Here is a 12,029-nt window from a genome sequence, read left to right on the forward strand (position 1 = left end):
GAAACTAGGGGCTGGTCCAGGATCTTCACTGGTAAGACTGTTCTTAAGTAACTTAAGTATCTTTGAGTCTGCAAGTATGTGGGGAAAAAAAAGATATATTATTGTGAGGCAACCCATTGTTTAAAGGTGTGCGTGTGTTGTTGTTTCTTTTTTTAAAGGGAGGGAGTTAATTATTTACTGTAGCTTGAAATACTGTGTAAATATATATGTATATATATGATGTGCTCTTTGTCGACTAAAATCAGGAGGTGTATGGGTATTAGATACATCACTGTGTGGATGTCAACCTTACAGTGTATCAATGATAATACTAAAAATGTAACCTGCATTTTTTTCACTTGGCTGTCAATTAAAGTCTATTCAAAAAGCAAACAGAGGAGTCTTTTGGTTGTATTGTGTTCAAATCTCAAGGTCCGTTGAACCTCTGTTAAGCAGATAATCATGTCATCAACAATGATAGCTACCAGTAACGGCCGATCCAGGCCCCTGACCATAGTTGACTTCTTTTTTTTTTTTCCTTTTCTTTTTTTTTCTCAGAGCTGGGGACCGAACCTAGGGCTTTGTGCTTACTAGGCAAGCGCTCTACTACTGAGCTAAATCCCCAACCCCCATAGTTGACTTCTTCTTTTTTTTAAAGATTTTATTTTTATTTTATATAAGTGAGTAGCCTGACACACCAGAAGAGGGAATCAGATTGTGTTGCAGATGGTTGTGAGCCACTATGTGGTTGCTGGGAATTGAACTCAGGACCTCTGGAAGAGCAGTCGGGGCTCTTAACCACTGAGCCATCTCTCCAGCCCGTTGACTTCTTTTTGTTGGGCCGGGAATGATTTGTCTTCAGAGTTTCAGGGGCCACCCTCACCATTCACCATGAAGCAGCTGTCCTTGTGTGACGCTTGGGTGGCTTGCCCATGGTGTGGTATTGTGGTTCAAGCCTTATTTTAATCAAAATAATCACTGCATCAGGTCCAGAGCCACAGAGGGGATAGAGAGGCTCTACTGATATCTAGCCTTTTTTGAAAAGTTCGCTGACATCTTCCAGGTATCAGAAGGACAGAAGCTGAGCACCTAGCAAACTGTATTTACAACTGTAGCTTCTGTGATTCATCTCAGCAGGGGAGGAAAGCGCTTAGACTTCCCAGGGCAGCTGAGGCTAAAGGCAGAGATCTACACCCTCGGTAACCTGTGGAGCCCTGCTCTGGTGCATGGTTTTGGATCATAAGGACATGAATTTGCTCAGCCTCTCAGCTCCATTATCTTAGAGCACTTCAGGTTTTGTTTCTTCATTTAAAGGGCTCCTGGGCACAAAGGATCTTAGCCGCAGGGGACTCTTTGCAGCTCAATGTCCCGGGACAGCCTTAAAGAGGGGTCTGGAGACGCCTCTGCTGCTTCTGGATCTTGCACCACCGTTAATTATAGCGAGCGCGGTGACTCATGGGTATCAGCCGCTTTTTATCTTTTCCTGCCAGAAGACAGCATTTCTCTGGAGAAGCTCAGGACAAGCACGGCAGACATCAGTGAGTCAGAGAGCGGGTTTCACAACAAAAGTCCAACCACAGTGTTCCCACTGCTCAGAGCAGGTCAGGGATTCGAAGACTGCAGCAGTGCAGCTCACAGGGAAGAGCATGGACTTCAGAAAGGAGGGCAGTCTGGATTCAAATCCTATGTCTGCGGCCTTCTGCTCCCCCGTCTATGAGACTCCCCCTACCCCCAACACAGGACAATTAAATGAAAACAAAATCTAGAGTACCAAAAGACTTACAAGAATCGTCTAGAACTCTTGCCCATGAGCTCACCTGTTGATTTGCTGTATCTTCCATTCTTTGCTTGCAGTGTCTGGGTGTGCTCACGAGTCAGCCCTGTACCCTGACAAAACGTCCTTTCCCTTGTACCTTGAACCGCAGTGATTATTTGCAACAGCTGGGCTTCTCGCCAGCCTCACCACAAAGATCACATCTGTGTGTCTTGTGTCTTTTGCAAAGCCCCAGTTTGACACTGTGTTTCTGAGACACTGGTGCTGACACTGCAGACTGGTAGGTGGGTGGTGGGTGGTGGGAAGTAGGTGATCCCTATGGCTCAGGGCTGGAGCCTGGCAAAGTGTGCAGTTCTCCAGTGTTTCACTCCAGTTCCAGCCTGCCCCCTCCCTGCCCGGTGACTGGATCTTTCAACACTATTCCTAGTTTCCCGAGCTCTCTCATTTATGACTTTCTTTAGCATCAAGAGTACGTATCCTTGAACAGTGCCTTGTGTCATTGTGGTACTTTTCCATATTCTGTGTCAATCTGTAGGGCAATCCTGTAAGGCAGTCAGGGAACATGTCTCTGTTTTATAAATGAAGGCACTGAGTCTCAATGACCATGCTTAGGTGATGAGAGCCCACACTCTGCCCTGCTACTTCCTCTCTCTCTCTCATGTCTTCCCAACCATGATGTGAACTAAATGGGTGTTCTTTTCCCTCCCCCGAATGACTCAACCACGGGTCCAAACCCAGCTTTAATGTTCACTGAAACCACCCAAAGAGTTTGCTGAGGCCCAGGCTCTGTTGTAGAACCGCCAGCAGAGCGTCTGAACGGGCTCCCAGATGACTCCTGCCACGGTGGGCTGTGGACAGCAGACGTGTAACAAGGACCCATAGGGTGGGCTCAGCAAGTATTTGCTGTGAGGGACTCAAAGGTGACTGGTGACACTTGACAATCCTAAGATGACACCGAACTATACTGACCACTCGTAATGGCCGCGGAGGTGGCCCAGGGTTCTGCTTTGGGAGTCTGTGGGGCCGAGGGCCAAGGGGATCATGCAGAAGGTACCAGAGGAACTGTGCACACTAGCCCAGGAAATACGTTCCATGGGGAAGTTACCTTCAGACCCTGTCACTCCATCCTATCTAGTCGACAGTCCCAACATATCCCACACTAACCCCAAACCCACATGTCAGGCTGTCACAGCCGGAGTCAGCTCCTTGGTACCAACCTCTGTATTAGTCACTTTTCTGTTGCTATGGTAAAACACTATGACCAAGGCCAACTTACGTTTTCAGAGGGTTAGAGCCAATGACGGCAGAGAAAAGGCACGGTGGCAGAGATAGCTTAAAGCTCACATTTCAAAACTGCAAGCAGTGCACGAGGGACGGTGGGAAGCTTTTGAAACCTCAAAGTGAGAGCTTCCTTCAGTGAGGCCACACCTCCTAATCCTTCCCAAACAGTTCAACCAATCCAAGAATGGGGGCCGTTCTCATTCAAGTGACCATAGCACCAACACCAAACTCAGACTTGCCAGCGCGTCTTTGAGGATGTATGCGTGTGCACATGCTCCGTTAAATAATAAAAACAGGATGCACCATCCCACACTAGTGCCAGCTACTCTCTGGCCCCAGCAGTTTTGCCACCTCCATGGCTAACCCCATGCAGCGACTGCCCATCTTGTGGTTAACACTTATAAATCCCCGTTACCCAGTAAAATCAAAACTCTAGAGGCTTGTAATTTATCAGCCAGATTTCTATCACTAAATTCTCAACCCACAAAATGACCAGAGAACTCAGAGCCAATTGATATGATATAAGCTGTTCACTTAGATTGGACGAATTGTCCTGGAATAATCCATCCCTTATATGATATTCATAGCTACCTGTGGCTATTTAAAGCCACACAGATCTGGGTCCTCCTTCTCTTCCTCCATCTTCCTTCCTTCTCCCTCTCCATCTCTCTCCAGCCTCTCCAAAGCTCTCAGCCCGCCTTCCTTTTCTACTGCCCAATCATAGGCTCTAGCCTTGTCTTTCACCTGCCCTCACCTGCATATAGACAGCCATCTACGTGCACACATGTATAGAACCAGAGCTGTTTTAATTAGTTTTTTGAACATTTATTTATTTTTATACAGACACAGCAGAAGAGGGCATTGGATCTCATTACAGATGGTTGTGAGCCACCATGTGGTTGCTGGGAATTGAACTCAGGACCTCTGGAAGAGTAGTCAGTGCTTTTAACCGCTCAGCCATCTCTCCAGCCCTAATTAGTTTTCTTTTTAATTGCAATGAAATACTATGACCAAAAAACAAGTTGGGGAGGAAAGGGTTTAGTTGGTTTACACTTCCATATTGTTGTTTATCATGGAAGGAAGTCTGAGTAGGAACTCAAAGAGGGCAGGAACCTAGAGGGGTGCTGTTTCCTGGCTTGGTTCACATGGCTTGCTTTCCCTACTCTCTTATAGAACCTAGGACCACCTGGCCAGGGATGGCACCACCCACAATGGACAGGGCCTCCCCACCATCGATCACTAACTAAGAAATTGCCTTGTGGAGGCATCTTCTCAATTGAGGTTTCCTCCTTTCAGATAACTCTAGCTTGTGCCAAATGGACATAAGACCAGCCAACACAGGGCTTTTACACTGGGAGTGGCTTTGCCCTTTTAGGAGCTTATTAGTCAGGCCTTGGGTAATCACGACAGAGATGCATTGATGGACTTACACCAGAGATACAGCTAAACAGCCCAGGATACTCATCCTTTCTGCCAAAGACTTACCCATCCCTGACTGTCAGTGGACTCGGGTTTGAGAGATCCTGGTACAGAAGAAGGGAGTCACTTTTACCAGGAAGAGTTGTCACCAGCTAAGAGAGGAGATCGGGTGCTTTACAATTGATATCTAAATCCACCTATTTGAATTAGCCACTCTGAGGAGACATTTCTCTTTGAAGTGTCTGAGCAGGCAGAGTAGCTTGTAAAGGAATAGGAAAAACAAATCTTGAAGACCATCGAAGGCCTCTTGCTCTTTCCTCTGATGTCTTTTCTTCTAGTGACCATTTATCAAGTGATTGAAATCTAGGTAAATATGTATTTGCTAGAATCATGCAGAAGTTAATGAATAAAACAAATTTAGGAGGGGATGGTTCAGTCAGTAAAATGCCTATTGCATCCACATAAAAAGCCCTGAGAGGCAGCCCACCTCTTAACTCTCACTACTAGGGGCAGAGACAGGTAGACTTTCAGAGCTCTCTGGCTAGTTAGGCTGGCCAATCGATGAGCACTGGGTTCAATAAGAGACCAAGTTTCAAAAAGTAAGGTAGAGAGTCCTGGATACAGATACTCAACCTTGACCCCTGATCTGCACATCCATTTATACTCACATGCAGGGTGCAAACACACAAAAACACATATAACAAAAATAAATCTTTATGATAATGATCTCAAACCTGGTGGAATGTCCGTCATCACTAGAGACATGCTGAGAGGGAGGGAGGGAAGGAGGGAAGGAGGGAAGGAGGGAGAGGGAGGGAGGGAGGGAGAGGAGAGGGAGAGGGAGAGGGAGAGGGAGGGGGAGGAGGAGAGGGAGAGGGAGAGTAGCTGCTTCTGTGGAAGGCTCTGAGACTTTCCATTTTTCAGATCAAAATCCTGATTCTGTTAGTTCTTGGGTTTCAATGGGACTTAGACAGAAAACAAAGCAGGATGGAGTCTCAGAAGGTTCGAGATCACCAGAAGAGCCTACAGGAGGCTTTACACAGTAGCACTGGTGCTCAGATTCTCCATAGACTTCCCATGGGAGTAGGTTCCAGGGGCTAGAGAGTGGGAGACAATGGCGCCCCTGAAGTTAAGGCTTTGCAAGGCAGGGCCAGTAAGCACAGGCTGAAAATCAGGCCATCATCAGGAAGCCTCGGGCAGAGCTTGTAGACAGACATAAGCAGCAAGAGCAGACCAGACTCCGAATATGTGTTGAAGAGACACTGAGTGATTTTCATGGAGCAGAGGAGGGTTGAAGGGTGGCCCAGGGGGACGGGGCTGAGATAAATGTCAGGGGGTGAGGGTTGGAACACGAGGGTTTCCTCTCTTGCATCATCCCTGGAGCATTGGTGATGCTGACAGTGGTGGAGAAGGATGGTCTGACAAGAGGGACTCCAAGGTCCACTGAGAGGACAAACAGACTCCTGGGGGAAAGATGGAGGGGTAGAAAGAGGAAGACACAACCAGGAAGAGAGATGAGACAGATGAGAAATGAAGTGTGGATGTCAGGGAGGTCTGACAAGTCTGACCCTTGTGTGAACCTGGACCTGCTCTGCTAGCACCACCCCTGGGACTCATATACAGGGTGCTCAAGGGACACAAGGTTGTGCACATCCAGTGCCGAATCTCTGTGCGCATCAGCACCACTGTGTGCGCGCGCTCTCTCAGAGAGCGATCTCCTTTTGCAGATGAAGAGCTGAGGTTTAAGAAGCCCCTCATCCTCACCCAGGCTCTTCAGTTTGTGCTTATGGGACATCGGCATAAATAGCTCACAGTGGGCGCTTAACTCTTCCTTGTCCTGATCTCAGGGCTTGCTGAACCCCCTACCACAGCAGTAGGGCTATGCAGAGAATGGCACAGCTGTCCTGCCCACTCACTATCTAGGCCACTGGAGACAACTGTCCCATTCCCAGAGACAACAGGCGTGACGGGCAAGATGTTCCCTCTCTTACATTCAGGTATAGGGCCTGTTTGCTTAATAGGCTCATTCAGTATTTTACATCACATACCAGAACTCAAGAACTAATGAGAGTATAATGTTAGCCAGGTACTGAGAAAAGAGGAAACTGAGAAACACATTTGAAAAGTTCAGGGTCAATGATCTCGTTTTGAGAGCCGCATCTTGCTTTCCCAAAGAGCTCTACATCAGAAGGAGATGACTGGGAGGAAGCTGTTGGTTTCTAGTAATGATGGGGCTGGGAGTAGAATCATCTGGACCCAAGGATAGAATTACCCCTCCCACACACACACACACCCTTTTAGCAGGAGCAGGCATCCTCCAGTTTTGTAAGATATATCTGAGTTCTTGCCATCCAGGAAGGCTAGGCTTGGAGAATGACTTAGGAAGACACTTGAAGTTGGCCTCTGGCATCTGCACACAACGGCACACATGTATACTCACATACTCATGCATGTGAATATGCATGAGCATGAATACATGCACATAAATAATGAAGGCCTTGAGCCTTCAGAGATATGTCTTGCCCTGACTTCTGAGCTCTTTAGATGTAGAACCCTATAGTGGCCTTTATCATTCAACGAGGGCTTAGCCTTGCTTCTATCTTGGACCCTAACAAACCTCTGTCCTAGCAAGGGAGAGAAGCAGAGGATCATCTCGTAAAAAGGTCATGATAATGTTGTGGCAAGAGAGATGACAACAAGCAGATCTAGAAGAATCAGCATCTGTCACCACCCCAGAAATAGCTATGAGGAGGAGCTGACTGACCTCTTCTTGTGGATGCTCATCTGATAAACACGCCCTGAGTTCACTGAGTGGTGAGCAGGCTGTGGTGGTCTTATGGGAAATGTTAGTCATTGACAAGCTGGCCCGGCCAAAAAGTAGTCTCTGCCTTTCTCTCTTGAACTGTAGCTGTCAGTGTTTTCTAGTGACTGCGGTGACCAGGCATTATATGACTTCGCATGGGGAAATGGGAACAAGCATGTGTTTGCCCTGGGAAAGGCAGTGATGACAGAATAAAAAGAAAAGATTTCATCCAGTCTGGCTAGTGAGCCAATAATTTTGAGTGAGTTAGAGGAACACAAAGGAGGGGTTATCTACAGAAGAAGCCTTGGGACCTTGGACAACCACACCACTGATACCCACCCCCAGCAATGGTTAGCCATTCCTATATGCTCAGGGCGAAGCCTCACCTGCCTCATGAGGCACTTCATAATCTTCCTCATGAACCTTGAGAGCTGCCCCTCCATCCACAGTGGAATATTAGTGGGCCTGGCCTTATGAAGTTCTGGTGTGGGTACTCATAACTGCTTTGTTTCTATGACAGTGACCCAACCCCTTCTCTGGTTCTTACATTCTTCTACCTGCTTCTTTCAAGATGTTTCCTGAGGCTTGGAAGGGTGATAAGATACATGATTGATTGTATTTATATTCTCGTCATTTTGCTATTTGTACTTTGACTAGCTATGAGTCTGAAGTAACCTCCACTCACTTCTAAAAGAAACTTCTTTAACCAAGGCCAACATCATAACAACCTAGAGGCATAAACACAGGCATTTAGAAGGCCATTTGGCAGGCACACTGCATGTAATTGACAAAACGAAAGCTGCATTTCCCCCACTAGTGCTCACGATCTTCTCAATCACAAGGTTTTATCTGTCTTGCAACACTAAATGCAAATTCCTTTCTGTGACACGGGCCTTAAATGCAATGAGGAGACAACCGTATCCATAACGTCATGCCACTATTACACCAGGGAACATACCTTGCCTGGCATGCTGGTGACATCAACAGGCCATCTTTAATAGCTGAACAACCCCAGGGACGCGAGGGGCAGACTGTATAGATGGTAGCCTCAGATGGACTAACCTGTGCTAATGGCCTTTCTCATTCAATGAGTATTCTTTAGTGGCCCAAACAACCCCTTTGACAGGAAGGGAGAATCCTGGTTCTTATTTCTCTATGTGCTCCACCCAGAGCATGTGGTGACTTCAGTAACAGAGATAAGTAAGAGGCTCTTAGCATTTAGTTCTGGCACGCAACCAGCAGCTGCAGCACGGGCTCTTATTGCGTTAGGGCTTTTAGAGACGTTTCTGGCCCACAGTTGTAGGGAGGTAACTTGCTCTTGATCTGGAGCTTTCATTCAATAACCTTATGACTCCTGGGAGTATCTCTTCCCTTCTGTGCAGGCTATCTCCATTTAAACTCTTAAGCATCATTGTAACATTTAATCTGGGCTGTTGTAAGTTTTGTCTTTTTCTCAACAATTTTGTTAAGTATCATAATATGCCTCACCCAACCATAAAAATCCCCAAAGATTTCACAACTGTGCCTGGATGTTCACTCTGTGCACCCTGACCTCCCCTCTGCTCTCTTAGGTGCGCTCACACATGGTCTGCGTGTGTTTCTGCATCTGTAAGACACGCAGAGGGTAGCATTACTAATAAACCTCCTGCAGATAGGTGGGATCTCTGAAGGCATAGACCAATTGATTCGGGCTTTCGGCAACCAGAAAGATACGTTTTAAAACCCACTCAGAGGAGAAGGGGAGGGGAGATGGGGAAGGGGGGCCAGAAGAGGGACAATGAGCCGGATGTGTGTAACGTGAATAAGTTAAAAAAAAAATGTTAAATTAAATTTAAAAAATTCAATAGAATGAAAAGGTCTCACTACTTGTATCAATTATTTCCTTAAAAAGTAATGTCAGCTAGTCATTCAACGCTCTATGATCCATAATCATTGATCATGGACCATCCAACTTTCTCATCCTGGGATGCTTCTTTGGGCTGCTATCTCTGTCCCCACCCCATGGCTAGGTCTGGCCCGCTTTGCTCGGCCCAGGCCCGATGGGAACAGGACCCCGCTTTTTCCTCACATGACGCTTAGGTCAAGTCAAATCTCTGGATCTGCCAGGCTCTCAGGTTCCACTGCAGTCATTATCTCTCAATCAGGCACATCTGGCTGCTGAAGATGCCCTGGCCTGGGGGGACCCTCTCCACACTCAGTCAATGCACTTGTCTCACTTAGGGTTTCCATAACTGTGAAGAGACACCGTGACCAAGGCCACTCTTATAAGGACAACATTTAACTGGGGCTGGCTTACAGGTTCTGAGATTTCAGTCCATTATCATCAAGGCAGGAAGCCTGACAGCCTCCAGGAAGGCATGGTGCTGGAGGAGCTGAGAGATCTACATCTTCAATCAAAGGAAGCCAGGAGCACACTGTCCTCAGGCAGCTAGGAGGGTCTCAAAGCCCACCCCAAAAGTGACACGCTTCCTCCAACAAGGCCACACCTCCTCCAACAAAGCCACACCTCTTAAGAGTGCCACTTCCTGGGCCAAGCATATTCAAATCACCACAGCACTTCTTGCAGGGAAAGATGTATGTACACAGCCTGGGAGCTTTCTTTGTTCCCTCTCCCGGGACAAACTCAACTTCCTTGCACTACTGTGTCTCCATCTCCACCGATGCTCGTTTTCTCTGAGGCTCCCAGGGGCTGCCAGGACCCAGCACATATGAACCTAGAGTCAAACATCCTGAACGTTAGCACGGAATAAGTAAATTGGTAGGCCTTCTGCATCCTGCAGTCCTTGCATGCAGGCAACCATCGTTACCCAGCTAAGGGGAAAGTGACTCAGGTGACTCTCACTGGGGACAGCACCTCCCTCCGTTAAAGCAGGTACAGTGAACATCACCGGCACCTCTTCTGGTAATTTGCGGGTCAGCTTTTACCACCTTTCAGCATCTCCCAAGTACTGACTGTGGCTTCTCATTTGTTTTCCCTCAGAACTCTAGCTACACCCAGTAGTGCCTTTTCATGGTCCAGGCGGGTCCCCTTGTGTGACTTATCTCTTCTTCATCGCATTAGCGTTTTATAGACCTGATTGATGCTCTGGCTTAAGTCATTCCAGAGCTTTTCCTGCTTCACAAAGATCATGACCCTCCATGGAGTTTGACAAAGCCATCAAAGTCTTTCTCAGTTCCAAGGTCCCTGCTGAATTAACGTCCTTCTTAACCGTCCAGTGAATAGTCCTACCCAGCCTGGTTAACCGGGTATCAAACCTGCCTCTCTCACACCCAGTTCCCTCACTGCCTTAGCTCCTTTTTCTTATTGATTTGATAAAACACCCCACAAAAGCCACTTAAGAAAGGAAGGACTTCTGGCTTACAGTTGGGGAGGTTACAGGTCAGCAGCGCTGGAAAGGCAGAGTGCTGGAGTTTGAGGTGTCTGGTTAAACGAGGCAAAGTGCTTCTCATAGTGCTTGACACAAAAGGAAAAGTTAGGTGTACATTGACACTTTCTTATTACTCCAGATATATGGGTCGTCTAGTATGGTGTTGTGTGGTAGCATCTTGACCTTCCTGGGCACCTTCTACCATAGCTGGAAGGCAAAAAAGACCAATACACCATGGCCTTGGGAGGGACAGGTACTTGGCTCTAGGAGGGGCTCATGTTCCTTTCCTGCTGTTTGGATTTCTTGTGGACCCTGTGGGGCGGAAGACAGCTACCCTGCATGCTCAGTCCAGTGCCCCCAAAGGCGGATGCACTCCCAAAGCAGATATGTGTGGCTCCAAGCACTGGGAGGAATTCTTTAAGACATAGCAGATATGTGAAACCAGAGGCTCTCTTTGGGTCCAGGTTGGGCCGTCATCCCGCTGAACTTCTGCAGCTGATAAGGCAGGGTCTGCTGGCGATTCATTTTCACTGGAGCCATCATCCAGTCAAACATAACTTGTCTTTCTAAAAAAACTACCCGGCAGCCTCGACCCGACACAACCTCCTCCTGACGTTTCGGGCGCTGCTCCTGGTGCCGGGTCAGGGGGGGTTGGACGGTGTCAACCAACTGGGGTCATCATAATATACATGGAAGCATTGAAGTGGCCTAGTGTTTATGTGGCTGATGCCCTGTTGCTTTTTTATCAGTTCGAGTTATTGCCAACGAAGCTCCACGCTAACTCGTCTATAAATCTTCTGAGCAGTGTTTTTATTTTCTGAATTTTGCCATTGCTGTTATCAGCTTTTATCACCTGTTTATGTAGAGCCCATTACTACTCTTCCAAGCCGCCTGTTCTCCGCCTTTCTCATCCACTATTCTCCTTCCCTTGTCTCCTACTGGGAGTGCATCTGGGGTTTTAGGGGCACAGTACCGAGCATGCGCATGCGCGATGGTGTGGGGTGGCAGTCTTCTGCCCCACAGGATCAGCAACAAGTACAGACAGCAGGAACATGAGCCCCTCCCAGGGATACGTCTTTTGCAGGTCGGAAATCCTCAGTTGAGGCAATTGGGCTAGAGCCTTACACACTGTCATCTACAAAGTTCATGGTGAAGAACCTTATAATCTAGTTGCAAATAAAACAAACTACATCAAAATAAAAAATACTTGCAACCTCTCCCCCACACCCCATAATGTTTTAAGTAAGTTTATGATTTTTTTCCCTTGGGCCACATTCATAGCTGTGTTTGGAGCGCATGAGGTTCGTGGGTTTTAGGTTGGAGCTATCCGCGTATGTTCCCAAACGCAGAGCTTTGTGCGTGCTAAGCAGGGACTGTCCCTAAACTGCCCCCTCAGCTCCGCCTC

This window comes from Rattus rattus, chromosome 5, assembly GCF_011064425.1.
Source record: "Rattus rattus isolate New Zealand chromosome 5, Rrattus_CSIRO_v1, whole genome shotgun sequence".
NCBI classification, from domain to species: domain Eukaryota; kingdom Metazoa; phylum Chordata; class Mammalia; order Rodentia; family Muridae; genus Rattus; species Rattus rattus.